This window comes from Canis lupus, chromosome 11, assembly GCF_003254725.2.
Source record: "Canis lupus dingo isolate Sandy chromosome 11, ASM325472v2, whole genome shotgun sequence".
NCBI lineage: Eukaryota > Metazoa > Chordata > Mammalia > Carnivora > Canidae > Canis > Canis lupus.
Genome location: NC_064253.1, coordinates 63,482,869 through 63,499,690, shown reverse-complemented (window position 1 = coordinate 63,499,690; position 16,822 = coordinate 63,482,869). Strand labels below are relative to the sequence as shown.

General features: G+C 42.0%; 1 pseudogene; it reads right to left on the bottom strand.

The window, feature by feature from the left end:
- Nucleotides 1-5,148: 5,148 nt before the first annotated feature.
- On the bottom strand, nucleotides 5,149-16,287 carry LOC112649735 (ubiquitin-conjugating enzyme E2 N-like; annotated as a pseudogene).
- Between the last annotated feature and the right edge of the window lie 535 nt (nucleotides 16,288-16,822).

The window sequence follows — 16,822 nt, the reverse complement described above, 5'->3', positions numbered from 1 at the left end:
TAAAATCATACTGGCTGCTGTTTGGAGGACAGATTATAAGGGAGTATAATTAGAATCAGAATTGGAACCAAATTCCAAATTTGAATTTGGTTAGGAGGCTCTTGCTATCTGGGTGAAGATGATGGTGGTTTAGACTAGAATGATATCTATTTGTAGAAGAGACAAATGATAGTTGGATTCAGAATATATTTTGAAAGTGGAATCATCAGAAATTTGCTGCTAAATTGTATACAGGACATGAGAAAAAATGATCCCTGGCTTTCTTGTTGTTAGAGTTCTGGATGTAATTCAACTTCCACCTATCAGACACACTCATGTGAGATTTGGAAGGAAAAATTAAGGTGAAGGTCTTCTCTGCTATTTCTGGCTTCACCCACTGCATTGGAAAGAAGGCAGCGTGTCGATTTGGTGGTGGGATCGTTGAGTGGTTGGCTCCTGGTGTTTCACTTTTCTCATGAACTAAGATACAAAGACATCAACTGAGATTGGGGATCGTGGGAGGAGGGACTGGGATTTATTATTTATCATGTGTTGCTTCCTCCCCTGCCAGGACCCTACATGATGCCTGGCCTCTAGAAGATAGCCACTTTGTTGTTAACTTGAACAATTCTCTACTTTCACAGAAAGATTTACACAGAAACCATCAGCTTTGACTTTAAAAATCAATGCAGTAAACTAAAGCAAGGAGATTCTCATTCACATTGTTAGAAGAAGCAATCCTTTTACTATTTAAACCTCAGGTTTCAAACAGTAGTTATCTTTGAAAGTGTTGCTAGGTTTAGAAATAGTTTTTTGATTCTGATCTATCCCCAAAAGTTCTGTACCTTTTTAAGAAATGACCCCGTCTCCTCAGGAGCTGTTAATGTTTCTTTAAGGGACAAATTGCCACCTATATTAGAAAACACTTGAGAAGTCTGGATTTTTCTGACAAGTTTTGAGAAATAATTTGGTAAACCAGCCTTTAAAACCTTATGTGATGAAACCGGTCATTCCAGTCATGGCCTATCTATTTTTTCAGAGCATGTTGGGCTTTTTTCATCATCTTTTGCTGTATTGATTGAATCCTAATTTCTTGATTCAAATTTCTTAACCTCTAAGTAGCCTCAGATTGAAGTTGAGTGTTTAGATTGTATATAAGGCATCTGTAGTACCAGTGGTGGAAAAAGCATTTGATTTGGAGCTAGAAAATATACTCTTGGGGCCTTCCTCAGCAAGGTCCTGACTGTGTGACTTTGGGTTCTTTAATTGAATTCCTGAGATTACATTTCCTTTTTATAAAACAGGATGATACTTATTTGATATAATTACTATAATAATAACTAACATCTCTATAACTTACACCCATTTTTCCACATATCATCTTATTTGTTTTTTTTTTTTAAGATCTTATTTATTTATTTGAGAGAGAATGAGCAGGGAGGAAGGGGGGGAGGGAGAGAGAGAGACAGAGAGAGAGAGAGAGAGAGAGAGAGAAGCAGACTCCCCCACTGAGCAGGGAGCCTGATGCAGGGCTCAATCTCAGGACCCTGGGATCATGACCTGAGCCCAAGGCAGACGCTTAGCTTACGGAGCCACCCAGGTGCCTCACATATCATCTTATTTGATCTTCAGATCAACTCCATGAGCTTGATGGGGCATATAATATCAATCCCCTTCTACAAATGTGGAGCCTGAGGCTGGGTAAAGCTCATGTGAAAGGTCAAGTAGGAGGTGTCAGTCCTGGAGTCTGAACTCAAATATTTTTTTCTGTCAAAGCCCATACACCACCTATCATATTCCAAACTTTTGGGTTTACACAGCATTTTCTAAATCTCAAAGCATTCTTCAAAATAAAAGCATTATTATTTCTGTTATGTTGCTATCTATTCCTGAGTAGACATTCAGTGGTGGTTTTATTGTGACAACAGCCAGGCATGCAGCTTGATTGTCTAGAATTGCGCTATTCATTATGGAAGCCACTAGCCGTGTGGCTACTGAGTACTTGAAGTGTGGCTGCTATTACTGGGGAATGGAAGTTTTATTTTTAATTTTTTTTAATTTTTAAAATTTTGGGGGGAATGGAAGTTTTAAATTTTGTTTAATAAACTTAAGTTTAGAAACTGAAACTCAGTTACTGGAAAACTTGTGAAACAACCGTGAAACAACTTGGATACGTGAAGATTTTTTCAGCTGTAAGTTTTGTGATCTAATACAGTTAAGCATTTCCAATGAAAATTTAGCAGTCATATTGAGATGTGCTAGAAGTATAAAAAACATGCCAGATTTTTGAAGACTTAGTGTGACAAATGTAGTGTAAAACATCTTAATAATATTTATATTGATTACATTTTGTAATACTGGATATATTGGGTTAACATGTATTATTAAAATTAATTTCATCCGTTTCTATTTGCTTTTAAATATGGCTACTAGAAAATTTAAAACTGTGTGTGTGGCTCACCTAATATTTCTTGGATAGCACTGCTCTAGAATTAGCTCTGAAAGAACATTTGTGTTTTCTTGACTAGGTATTTCCAGACCAGACAGTGCAAATCATAGTTCAAATTACACATTTTCTCTCAAATAAGGAGTCTCTGGAGCAACCTATTTTGTATATATTTGGCACTGACTATTTACTATTCCTTCCAAATAAGTAGAGTGTCTCATGCACATTGAGGTTTGTGCAGACCTTCTGTGAGGAGCTTTCCTACTTCCCCTTGGTGCTTAGTCCCAGCAGCCAGCAGACATGGCCTTCTAACTCTCTTCTACCCTCAAGCCTTCCTGAGTTTGGGGGCCTAGGATCCACTTTGACCTGGCCCCCCATGCTTGGTTTTGGTGCTTCCTGTCAAGCCTCCACTTGGGTCTGTGGGGGCTTGGCTATTTGCTTGGAGTGTTCCATTGTGCACGATGTGATTGGACATAGTTGTGGAAACCACTAGGTTGCATGTAATCCCTTTGTACATATCCACATTTCTGAAAGCATATGTGAAAGTTCAACACACTCAAAACAGAGCTATGTAAGGTGAGACTGTAAACCTAAGAGCTGAAATGTAAGTCTTAAGTAATTCCTTGTCTTTTATTTTAGTTTGGTTCAATATTGGTATATATTGCAAATGATCACCACAGTAGGTCTAGTTGACATCCATAACCATACATGAGAACTTACAAGATTTACTGTTTTAACAACTTTCAAATATGTAGTGTACCATTATTGACTAGAGTTGCCTTACTGTACATGACATCCCCGTGACTTATTTATTTTATAACTGGAAGTTTGTACCTTTTGACCTTCACCTATTTTGCCCATCCTGTACCCTCTGCCTCTGGCAACCACCAATCTCTGTATCTGTTTTTTTTTTAAATAATATATTTCATATATAGGTGAGATTATAAAGCATTTGTCTTTCTCTATCTGACTTATGTCACTTAGCATAATGCCCTTAAGGTCCATTCATGTTGTCACAAATGACAAGATTTCATTCTTTTTTTATGGCTGAATATTCCATTCTATCCAGCCAGCCAGCCAGCCACATGTCACATTTTCTTTATTCATCCATTGATAGATACTTGGGTTGTTTGCATATCTTGGCTATTACAAATCATGCTGCAGTGAACAGGTGGATGCACATATCTTTTTGAGTTAGTGTTCTTTTTTTTTTTTTTTTGAGTTAGTGTTCTTGTTTTCTTGTGATAAATAGCCAGAAGTGGAATTGCTGTGTCATATAGCAGTTCTATTTTTAGTTTGTTGAGGAAGCTCCATCCTGTTTTCCACAGTGGCTACACCGATTTACATTCCCACCAACACTGCGCAGGGTTACCTTTTCTCTTATCTCCACTAATGCTTGTTATTTCTTTTTCTTTTTTCTTTTCTTTTTTTTTTGATAGTAGCCATTCTAACAGATGTGAGGTGATATGTCATTATGTTCTGATTTGCATTCCCCTGATGACGAGTGATGTTGAGCATCTTATTGTGTACCTGTTGGCCAAGTATACGTCTTCTTTGGGAAAATGTCTATTTGGATCCTATGCCTTTTTTTTATTGATTTTTTTTCGCCACTGAGTTGTATGAATTCTGTATGTATTTTGGATATTAACCTATTATATATATGATTTGATAATATTTTCTCCTATTCAGTAGTTGCCTTTTCATTTTATTGACGTTTCTTTATTGGGCAGAACCTTTTTAGTTTGACATAGTCCTGCTTGCTTTTTGCTTTTGTTGCTTTTGCTTTTGCGGTCAGATTAAGAAAATTGTTGCCAAGACTAATATCGAGGAGCTTCCTGCCCCTCTTTTCTTCAAACTTTGTGATTTCAGATCTTATGTTTAAGTCTTTATTCCATTTTGAGTTAATTTTTGTGTATGGTGTGAGGTAAAGGTCCAGTTTCATTCGTTTGCATGTGGCTGTTCAGCTTTTCCAATTGAAGAGTTTGTCCTTTCCCCACTGTATATTATACTTTGTCTTTTTTTGAATAACAAAAAATATTTTACTAAAACCTAAGATTTATAGAAGTTTCCAGGCAAGCCATAGGAAATGGTCACAGGCTTTTTCTTGAAGGAAGGACTCTACACTTGACAAGAAAGTCACAATGTGTTACTAGTGAAGGCTGTGATGTTTGCTTAATGTTCCCATTTTGGTTCAACAATCAAGCTTGTCCATTTACAGCATCTAAATAAAGTTAGACTTGGCCACAGAGCATATTTTAAAGAACTGGTTAGTACTTTTAACCAAATGCAATTAGATCACCATTAAAAGGGGGGGGCGGAAGAGCCCATAAAACTAAAATAAAACTGTTTCTCCCCCAGGGAAAAAAAAAAAAAGATAAAGAAAAACAGCCACATCCCTGCAGCTAACCCTGACAGCTACCTTCGTTCGCAATTCTTTGTACTTAAACCATAGTAGGGGAAATGAATAAAAGCAGAGAGGGGCCACTGCTTTTAAATGTTTCGCAGCAATCCAGACGGTACTTGTAGCCTCTGATCATGCTCTGCAACAGTGAATCAGGACAAGACATAGATTTGCTATTATGCATTTAATCACCAAAGGACTAGAGATGTCTGGGCTTTTGTTCTGTAATGTTTCTAAGACTGTGTCCATGAAATGCAAACAAAAAAGGAAGAAGTCTTGGCAGATTAGGGGAAGTGATGCACACTTGATGATCAGATTGATTTTAAATATTATTCATGGCATATAGCCTAGTCCACGCTCCAGCTATTTCTCCAGCTTGGGCTTTGTTGATCTTCCACTGCTCCGCTATATCATCTGCTAATGGATCATCTGGACTGGAAGGGCTTCACCAAGCGGGGGTCAGTAGCAGAACTGTGCAGACCTGCAGTGCTGGGGACCACTTATCTTTCAATATATCTAAACATATTTTCCCCAGCTTGTTTACATTAGGATGGTAGAGTTCAGTCATGAAATGTAGCTGAGGGGCTGCCATGTGGTTGGTCTTCTGGAAGGAACCGTTCAAGTTTAAAAGTCCTTCCCTCAAAGGAGGGAATCCTGGGGGCCCGAGATGACCACATGAGAATATGGGCGTTGCTCTCATCTGGCTCTGCTCTAAGCCAGGAACTGGTTCTGCAAGCGAATGCTGGGTTTCCATGACAAGTCCTGCAGGGCAGCCGGGCCATCTTGTCACATCCTGAGTTTGGTCTCTGGTCTTGACTCGGGCTTCCTATACCTTGTCTTTAGCCACAGTGTCTTTGATACTATATTTCTTTTTTTTTTTTTAAATCTTTATTTTATTTTTATTTATTTATGATAGTCACAGAGAGAGAGAGAGGCAGAGACACAGGCAGAGGGAGAAGCAGGCTCCATGCACCGGGAGCCCAACGTGGGACTCGATCCCGGATCTCCAGGATCGCGCCCCGGGCCAAAGGCAGGCACCAAACCGCTGCGCCACCCAGGGATCCCTGATACTATATTTCTAACATTCATATATGCTTTTTGATTTTGTGGGATTGTTTTCACAGTAGAAAGAAAACAGGACGAACTATCTAAATGTACCACTGTGGCTACAGATTTGACACTTTAACATCCCCTGGTAAGTGCCCTCATTTTTCTCAAATACATGAAGTTTGTAAATCCCAGAGTTCTTACTGATAGTATCAATATTTTAATTTTTCCCTCTGTGGAGGAGCACCCTCCTTTCTCTTCCTGACAATTCCTCTCTGAGGTCAGGAGTGGGTTTCACTCATTTTGTACCTGGAAGGGCCTCCTACTCTCTGCCCAAGATCTGGAAATGAAACTCTAATTTCTGGTAAGTGATCCCCTCAAATCTGTGTTTGCCTTGTCCTTGCTTTCTAAAGCATTTCTCCTGTCTTATCAAGTTCTTCTCATATGTTCAAAACATAGTTCAGTGTGAGTTTCAAAACTTCATTTGCAGGAAAAGGTCCATTGAGAAAGGTGGGGGAAGAGGTGCCTGTCATGGCTATTGCATGTCCCTGGAGCCCATTTCAGAGGAGAGATCCATGGACTTTGAGGAAGTGATAAGAAAAAAAGTATTTCCCACTTAGGAAAAAAAAAAAAGCATTTATTTATTTAAAAATTTCCAGCAATTTCTTTGATTCTTGGGAAGGCTTTGAGGGACTTTGTGAGATTTTAGGTAATTTCCAAAGACTTTTCCAGTTGTTTTCCACAGGAAATGTAAAAGGACATATTTAATTTTAGTTCATTTGGAAGTATTTCAAGAAAACAGAATGTGGAAATAGGGAGAAATGTATAAATAAACTTTTTAAAAATCAGGAAATGAGTCATTTCGTGTTTTACTAAAACCCAATTAATACTAATCATGCCTACTCTTAATTATTTGAAGTTCAACTCTCTTTTGGCAGGCAGGGTTGCTTGGTAAGATGGCTCTGTAGGGTGGGTTTATGGGATTGAACTCATCTTAGTTATTTTAATAACTGGTGCAGAGATAAGTACAACCAGGAGCCTGGGATATATCTGTAGAATCAAATGGATACCCACAGTAGAAAGAGTTTCATTAATGGATGTAATTGATTCATGTCTTGAAACTTTGATGAGAACCTTATAAACTTCTGGCCATTCCAGGGGGCAGGGGGTGGGGATTCAATTTATAAGTTAATTAACTAGCCTCACAAATTATTTATTTACTTCTAATTGATTATGAACTTTATGCAGATGGTTTTGCTCTGGATGAGAGAATCAGTGTCCATAAATAAGTGAAAATATTTGACTTCTCTGCACTCTGTTTAAGTGTCTGTATTATGTATATTATAGCAGGACCTGAGGTTAACAAATTATTTTGACACAGAGAATTGTAATCAGGAACTTACTACCTAAGTAAGGATGTAAGCAGTTCTCCACAGTGATAGTATAAATAGAAATTTGCATTTGTTAATTGGCAAAATATGGTCATTTCCATAGGTCAGTCTTAGAGCCAATGGGGAATCTTTTGACTATCCAATTAAAAGTATCAGCAATTTGGGACATCTTATGGAAGCCTGTCTCATGTATTTTATATTAGTAGCTGTGAAATAATAGAAAAAACTATATTAATTAAACCTATTTAATTTCCTAAGTGATAAAGACACTAATATTTGGTCTTTGATCCTGATACCTGACACAGTGCTCCTAAACCCCTTGTAATTTCCTGGGTAATAGCAATGCCTTTTGTTTTAATGAAATGACTCTTGGTGGGCTCCTGGATGGGCTCTGGTCACCAGGGAGACCACGCCATCATTAGATGCTTGGAATTTTAAGCTCCACCACCTTTTTTCCAGAGGTGGGAGGGGGGAGAGGGATTGGAAATGAAGTTAATGATCCATTATGCCTCCGCGATGAAGCCTCCATAAAAAAATCTCAAAAGTATGGGGTTTGGAGAACTTCTATGTTAGTGAACACATCCACTTATTGGGACACCCACTTATCTTCATAATGCCTTGTCTGTAGTAGGGGGAGCTCAGTAAATGTTGCATGAAATTATATTAAAAAGAAGTAAATGAATTCTACCAAAAGCCATTGCCATTCCTTGAATGATTCTAAAAGTAATTATATTGACCAAGGCACCTGGGTTAGTTGAATATCCAACTCTTGGTCTCAGCTGAGGTCATGATTTCATGGGTTGTGAGATCAGGTCCCACATCAGGCTCTGTACTCAGCAGGGAGTCTGCTTGAAGATTCTCACCCTCTGCCCCTCCCCCACTCACACACACTTTCTCTCTCAAATAAATAAATCTTTAAAAAATATTGATGATAGTCTCTTTCAAAGTTTTATATTTCTATTTTTAAAAAGATTTTATTTATTTATTTATTAGATTGAGAGTACACGCACAAGCAGGGGAGGCAGAGGGAAAAGCAGACTCCCCACTGAGCAAGGAGCCCAATGTGGGGTTTGATCCTAGGACTTTGGGTCATGACCTGAGCTGAAGGCAGATGTTTAATCGACTGAGCCACCCGGGAGCTCCTATTTCCATTTATATTACTTTTAAGAGCAGGTTTAGAGGTACCTGGCTGCTTCAGTCAACAGAGCATGCAACTCTTGATCTTGAGGTTGTAAGTTCAAGTCCCGCATTGGGTGGAGAGATTACTTAGAAACAAAATTTTAAAAAATGAAGCACGTTTACATTTATTTTCTCACTTAATTTTCACAACTGCCACTGAGGTAGGGCGATCACACAGCCTGCAAGGGGTCATAGGACTAAGGGATTTCAGGGCAGGATCTTTGCTTCTTCACCAGGAGAAATGTATGACCAGAGTGTATTGTGGTCTCAAAGGTCTTGAGAATTCTTGGTTTCTATGACTCACAAAAGGAGACATCTTCATCCTTCATTCAGAGACGTTCCAAGTATGCAGATAATTCACAACAGGGCTGGGGGGAAAGCTGCTATCCATTTATTCATGTATTATTCATTCTTTCTTGATTACTCTTTGCCAGGCACTGTCACAAACAATAGGGACACAGCATGGAACAAGACAGATACTGTCCTTGTTCTCTCTTGGTACTTATATTCTAGAGAAGGAGACAGAAAATCAATAAGTAGACACAAACATAGACAAGTTGATTTGAAATAATTATAGTGTCATGAAGACCATAAATAAGGCTAACACGAGGGTCAGAGGGTGGGGAGCATGGGATGGTCGGAGAAGGCTTCCCTGAGGAGGTGACTTATTTTGCAAAATAAACTTTCACTGAAGTATAACACATGTGCAAAAATGCGTGCACGTCATAAGTGTACAGGCTTAATAGATTTCTGCAGAGTGAACATGTGCAGTTAACGATCACTCAGGACAAGAACTAGAACATTGCCAACACCCTAGGAGCAGCCCCACTCCCCGAAGAGGTGACATTTGAGCTGGACCTGCATGCTGAATGGGCGGCTGTGCAAAGCTCTAGGCTCAGAGTGTTCCCAAAAAGGAGGAGAACAATTGAGAAGGCAGAAAGAACTTGGCGTGTTTGAGGGACAGAAAGAAGGCCAGTTTGTACCAGTTTGTTGATTTAGCACAACAATGCTTGAGCTATGTGTTTGTAATATGACTCTCAGCTTGGAACTGGAAAAGAAGCAAGCCCTTGATTCCAACAGTTATTCAGGCCTCATCTCTTAGTAAGTTGGGCTCTTGGGATCCTAAAGTAACTTGGAGCAGGAAAATCTTTGGATATTTTATTGATCACACAGTGTCCACCACATGCAAGGAGGGCAGTTCTCCTAGTCCATGCCCAACTCAGACATATAGATTCACACAAAGATTTTATAATCTCTCACATTACAATAATTCCCCTAGATTGTTGTTGTTGTTGTTGTTGTTTTTCCAATTCCATCAACCTCCCTTTACCATGGTAACCCATTTAGGAAGAGTTCCTCCTGTTATCTTGTCCAGGGCCCTGGTTTTGACATTTGATATTCCAGAATTTCATCATTACATTGTGCTTGAAAATCCCAAGTTATCTAAACACTTGAATATAGGTCTGGTTGATTCCTGAGAAGGGGAGGTGGGGAAGTGATACAGGTAGCGAGAGGCACATAACTGGAAACAGCAGGAATGATGGAGTTGTTACACAAACTTCTGTACCTTAGAGCTGTTATGCTCAGAGGAGGAGATATGTCAAATTGTTTTCTTACCACCCTAGTTTTAAAGATTTTATTTACTTACGAGAGAGAGAGAGAGAGAGAGAGAGAGAGAGAGCGCACACAGGAGCAGTAGGGGCAGAGGGAGAGGAAGAGAGAATCTCAAGCTGACTCCACGATGAGTGGAGCCTGATGCGGGATGCCCAACCGACTGTGCCACCCAGGTGCTTGCACCCTAAATTTTTTTTTTCCTAAATTTTTTTTTTAAGATTTTATTCATTTAGAGATGCCTGGATGGCTCAGTGGTTGAGCATCTACCATTGGCTCAGGTTGTGATCCCGGGGTCCTAGGATTGAGTCCCACATCAGGCTCCCTGCAGGGAGCTGCTTCTCCCTCTGTCTATGTCTCTGCCTCTCTCTGTGTGTCTCTCATGAATAAATAAATAAAATCTTAAAAAAAGATTTCATTCTTTTATTTGACAGAGAGCACAAGTTGGGGGAGTAACAGGTGAAGGGAGAGGGAGAAGCAGGCTCCCCCCTGATCACGACCCCGAGATCGTGACCAGAGCCAAAGGCAGATGCTTAACCAACGAGCCACCCAGGTGCCCCCTAGTTAAGTTTTAATTCCGCTTTAACATTAGACTGTCCTGGAAGCACTGATATTTTCTTGAATGAACAACACTCATTCAGAACCTGACAGCTGAGCCCTTTGGTGAGGCAGTCATGCCTTCACACTGGGAAACAAATTAACCTAATTTGGGCCCTGACTGCCTATGCAGAGGCTCCATCTGGGCTCCAGAAACTCTTTAGGGTATGTTTCCCATGAGCTCAGAGCATATCTGCTGCTGTCAATGTCCATGCTTGTGCCACCATGGAGAACTCTGCAGGGTATGACCATTCCTGCGGTGGACACGGCTGCTATAAGGGAGGCACGGCCAGGGGCACTGCTCTGTGCCAGCCTGTAGATGGCTGTGACTTTTCTCACAGTTCTTCACTGGCTGCTGCCCCTGGTCCTCAGATGCCAGAAGTGTATGGAGGCGGACTGTCTCCTCTACTTTTGCTATCCTCTGTTAGAGGGTCCCCAAGCAGAGCTGCATGAGCTCCAAGGTGTTTCCATGTTTATTTACAACCTTTTGCTCAACAGAGAAGTCTGACATGATCCCACTGGGGGCTGAGTCAAGAGACAAATTAGAAGGACAGATACCAGGCTGAGCTCAGAATTTCCCCATCCTTAGGAGTTTCTTCCCCTTTGGGTATATTCCTTCCCAGGGGGCTCCTTAGCTTACCTTCATACAGATACCTGTCAACTACTTCCCATCTGCCAGGTGTGTGCAGGCATCCTGACTCTCTGGCCTCAACACAGCACGAGATCTTTCTCAGGGTGGCTCTGCAGCGTACTGATGGTTCACTGTACAGGCTCAGGAAGGTCTGAATCCTACAGCCTAGCACTGGGAGCCCCCACTCCTTTTAAACAATGTGCAGTGCCTTTTTTTTTTCTTTTTTTAATCAGCGAAAGCTTGATCCTTGTTTTAACAAGTCATGTCCCAACAAGAGAAGGCAGTGCTTATAGTCAAACCTCCTCCGCATGTGAATCTCCTGGGAAGTTGGATCATTTCTTTGGCTTAATCTTAGTGGGGAGGATGAGGGAAGGCAGTGGGCTTTTAAGTGATCTCTCAGACCAAACTGTCACCCCTGTGAGTTATCTGCTTCCATGGGGCCATTTGAGTAATCTTTCTAAAGTAGTGAGTCATACCGCTGCTTTCAAAACTCGTACTGCTTACCCATCCCGTAAAGGCTGATGCCCGTCCTGGTCCTTCTTGATCCAGCGACCACCTTACTTCTCCTACCTCTACTTTTCCCTACTTCCCTCTGCATGTCATACCTCCTAGTCACATCAGTCTACTCCATACCTTTCCTTGCTGTTCCCTTGGTTTGGCATACCTCTCTCACTCCCACCTGGCAAGCTATTCATCCTTGAGGCCCAGCTGTAAAGGCCTCCTCTAAGAATCTCTTCCCTCCTGGTATCTTAAATTGTCTCCTTACTATAGGGAAGGTGTCCCTGGCAGGACATGAAGGGCCTGGTTCAAGTGTTGAAGCAGAGTTGAAGTTCTATTTAGTGGTTGGTTGTTCTGAAGGCCTGTATGCCTCTCTGTAAGGCATGGGTTTTCTCCCTGGTTGTCTTTGTGAAATGCGCTTTCTCTCCTTATTTGGCTTCTGGGACCCAGAGCCCCAGCCATTACTGTGTAAGGGAGTTGCCTCTTCGTGCAAGCTCACCAGCCTCTTTAATCCTCCTTTGTAACTGGATTATGTCAGACTTTGCCATGTGCCTGGAGGCTTCCTATGGGTCTCATTTCAAAATAACAGAGAAATGTCATACTAACCATCCCTCCCAACCCCCCACTGCCACGTATTTGTTTTTGAAACAGTTTAGTAGAATAATATTCAGGGAAGAAAGAGAAGCAAGAGGGGGGAAAAGAGCCCAAAACATCCTCCCAAACTCTCAAGACAGCTAATTCACTACGTATGCCTAAGGATGCTCAGCTTCTCTAGGAGGTCCGCAGAACCAACAAGGAGTCACCGCGTGGAGGGGTGAGTGCCTGTGCTGCCTGGACAGGTGAAACTCTATGGGCCTGCCAGTGGGGAAGACGTGTTGTCAACAGACCCTTTAATCAAAGCCCAAGCCACTGCTAATTGGTTAGGTATAAAAGCAACAAGAGGCAGATACTGAGGGTGGCAGTGGGATAGGGGTAGAGGGGTGGCGTATGGGTGAGGGGTGGGAGGATTAAAGTCTTAGAAAGTCGTAGCTGAGGCACTTGGAATGAGCCCGATTCTCTGGCCCTTGCGATTCATATCATTCCTCTGCTCAAAAACCTGTCATGCTATCCTCTTATAGCCACTTTTCTGTCAGCCTCCTTCCCTGGCAACCAGTCATCTGTTTCCATCTCTATTGTTTTGTCATTTCAAGAGCGTTATATAAAGAGAGCCATACCGTCTGCAACTGTTTTGAGGTAGGCTTTTTCACTGAGCATAATTCCTCTGTGTATCAATAGTTCATTCCCTTTTATTGCTGAGTAGTATCCCATGGTATTCATGTATCATCACTTGTGCAACCATTCTGTGAAAGGATAGTGCCGGGAATTCTCGTGATGGAGCTACTCTGTGTCCTGACCATGGTGGTAGCCACATGAATAGACACATGTGATAAAATCGCATAGAATGAACCACATGCACACACGAGTGCATGCACAAGTGCTGAAAGTTGAGTAAGGTGGGTGGACTGTATCAATGCTAATTAAAAAAAAAGATTTTATTTATTCATTCATGAGAGACACACAGAGAGGCAGAGACACAGGCAGAGGGAGAAGCAGGCTCCCTGCAGGGAGCCCGATGTGGGACTTAATCCCAGGACTCCAGGATCACGCCCTGAGCTGAAGGCAGATGCTTTAACTGCTGAGCCACCCAGGTGTCCCTCAATGCTAATTTCTTTTTTTTTTAAATTTATTTATTCATGAGAGACACAGAGAGAGAAAGGCACAGAGACACAGGGAGAGGGAGAAGCAGGCTCCATGCAGGGAGCCCAATGTGGGACTCGATCCTGAGTCTCCAGGATCACGCCATGGGCTGAAGTTGGCACTAAACCGCTGAGCCAACCGGGCTGCCCTCAATGCTAATTTCTTAATTTTGATTCTGAGCTATAAGTTTAGAAAATGTCAACATTGGGGAAACTGGATGAAGAATATATTGGATTTATCCGTATTATTTCTTACAACTGCATATGAATTTACAATTATCTTAAAAAAAAAAACAACAAACCAAAGCAAAACACAATGGGTGGCACTTATTTGCTAATGGAACAAAGGATAAACCCTTTGGTCTTGAACTCAAGGCTGACTTGGCAACGTTTCCCATCATATCAATCACTTTTCCTTAAAGTAAACTTTTCTTTTAGTTGAAATATAATGTTCAGATGGAAAAGGGGTTAAATCACAAAGGTACAGCTTAATGAATTTTCACATGAACTCACCCGTATAACCAACACTAGAACAAGAAGTAAAACATCTCCAGGACTCCAGAAGCCCCCTACTCCTCCTGTCTGTTTACTATGCTCAAAAATATAATTGCTCTCTGGTTTCCATCCCATATATTGGTTTCTTGTTTTTAAACTTCGTATAAATGAATTCATGGATTCATTTTAATTAGCTTCTTTTGTTCACCATGTTGGTTAGATTTATTCATGTTGCAGGTAGTAGTGGTTCATTATCTCTGCTGTATAGTATTTATTCCAATGAGTGACAAAAACCACAATTATATGATTTCTACATGGTACTGTTGGTGATTATTGGCTTGTTTACAGGTTGGGTTATTTCAAGTAGGTCTGTCATGAATGCTCTTTAATACACCTTTTGGCTCACGTCTGTGCTCATTTCACTTAGATTAAGACCTAGAAAAAAAAACAAAGACCTAGAAGTGGAATTGCTGGGTCATAGGATATACATGTGTGTAGCTTTAGTTGGTACTGCCAAATACTTTTCCAAAGTGGTTGCACCAATTTAGTAGACCCTTTCCCAGGACCATAGGGGAGTTCTTGTTTTTCTACGTCCTGGCCAATTTTTGGCATCATCAGTTTAATTAATTGCGGTCATTCTGATGGGGTGTGTAGTGGTAGCTCAGTATTGAGGACTGGTTGCAAGAGGGTTTTTTTCTTTTCCCCACCAGGAGGAGAGTACTATTACTTGTTATTCAGTGTGAGGGTTACCATGGGGATAGAGGGGTTTCCCACTTCTTTTCCCAGAGGCAGATAGCTATGTTTTTATCCCTTCTGCAAACAGAGAATCTTAGCCTGGGCCTCCTGAATGGGAGAGTTGCCTACCCCTCCCCTAGTGGCTTAAGGTTTTGACTTCTTATGAGAAAAGGCTCTGGAAAATGGGTGGGGTTTCATGCCCGCAGGCCCAAGAAGGCTCTCTTAGCTGTCCTGCCTGCCTCAGTCGTTCTTCTGAGTACCTGGCAGAGATTGTGGAAAAGAGCTTAAGTATATGAACTCTTCGGTCTGGGGTTCCCATGGATTCTCAACTTCATGCCAACTCACACTTCACTTTTAAGAATTTGTTGTAAGGCTACCTCTTTTCTTCTTACCCTCTTCCTCCAAAGAGGCTCTGACAAAGGTAGAAGAGTTCTTGTGTATTATCTGTGGTAGGGCTTCTCAGTCACAGGAATTCAGATCTTCTGATTTGCCGTGTAACCTTTATACTCTGATGGACTCAAGGGAAGTTACGATTTTATAGATTGTCTAGTTTTCTCTCGTTGTGGTAGGAGGTGTATTCTCTTGTGGCTTTATACTTCTCACTGTGGTTTTTAATTTGAATTTCTTTCATAATTAATGAGTTTGTACTTTTTTTTTTTTTTTTGCAGAGCCAGCTAAAGCTTTTATTTGGGAAAAAATGCTTGAGTTGTCTTTTAGTTTGGGGTAAAGACAAGAGAGGATACCCAGGGCAGTAGACTACCCCTGAGAGTAGAATAAGGACTGGGGCTAAGCCTCAGGTGGGTCTTCTGTTCCCAATAGCTCCCCTGCACATTCCCCCAAAGGCTCTATGGCAGCCATAGGAGAGGAGAGACTGGGAGGCAGTGGCTGTTTACTTGGGTGGGACATCAGATGATACAGACACGAGTTTCTCATTGTGGGTCTCAATCTTCTTTGCAACCATGGCCTTGGAGAAGCTGAGCAGCTGGAGCCAGAGCCCCTGACAGAGCTGAAGCTGGACTGGAAGAAACTCAGGCTGTAGCTGAAGTCAGGGCTCATGAGACCCTGATAGATTGAGTTCAGTCCACCAGAGTAGCTGCTTGGGGTCCTGGTAGTCAGGCAGCTGCCATGCCATGTCCTGCTTGGCTTGCCACAGGGCACCCTCTAGCTCAGCCACCTTGGCATTGGAGTCCTTAATGGCCAGCTGCCTACACTGCTTAGCATCAGTGATGACAGCCTCCAGGGAAGCCTTTGAGGCCCTGAGAAACTGCAGTCTGGATTTGTCTGATGTTCTAGTTCATCTCAGAACTCTCTATCTGTGTGTGACAGAGGTTATCCCTGTGCTTCCCAGCCAGTATCTGCAGTTCCTTGTACTTGATCTGGTACACAAGCTCAGCCTTGGCCTGGCTATGGTTGGGGATCTCCTTGGACTGGGCCTTGACCTTGGCAATGAGGCTGTCTGGTCCAGAGAGTGCTGTTGTACACGAAGAGGTCCATGAAGGTGTTGGAGATCTACGACCACAGCTCTCAGTTCTCTTCTTCATATGGGGGCCTTAGGGAGATGATCTTATCCATCAGCCCCTCCAGGTAGCTCTGCTTTATTCAGATAATCTTCATCCACAGCTGTTCTGGCAAGGACAGTTTCATTCTCCATCGCTGCACATTCTTTGATCGCTCCCTTGTGCTTCTTCTTGAAGTCCATCACCAGCTCTTGCATTTGCCAAGCTCTGTGTCCAGCTTCAGCTTCTCCTGGGCCACTGTGTCCAGCTGCTGCCTGGTTGTTGACCTAGCTCTTAAACACGTTGTCCATGTTGCTCTGAGCCATTTTCTGTTGCTCTAAGAGGCTCCACTGGGCTCCACCATCTGGTTCTGCTGCTCTAGGTTCTACACCTTGTTGATAAAGACTTGTTCTTGAGGGTCTTGGTCTGTTCCTTGTCCTGGATGCACATGGCTTGGGCACTGGAGTCCATTACCAGCTTAAGGGGCTGAGCAGGCTCTGTTTCACTGAGACAGCTGTGATGTTCCCCACACCCTGGGCCCAGTGTAGGCCCTGAGCATACTCATACTGGTCCCCAGGTC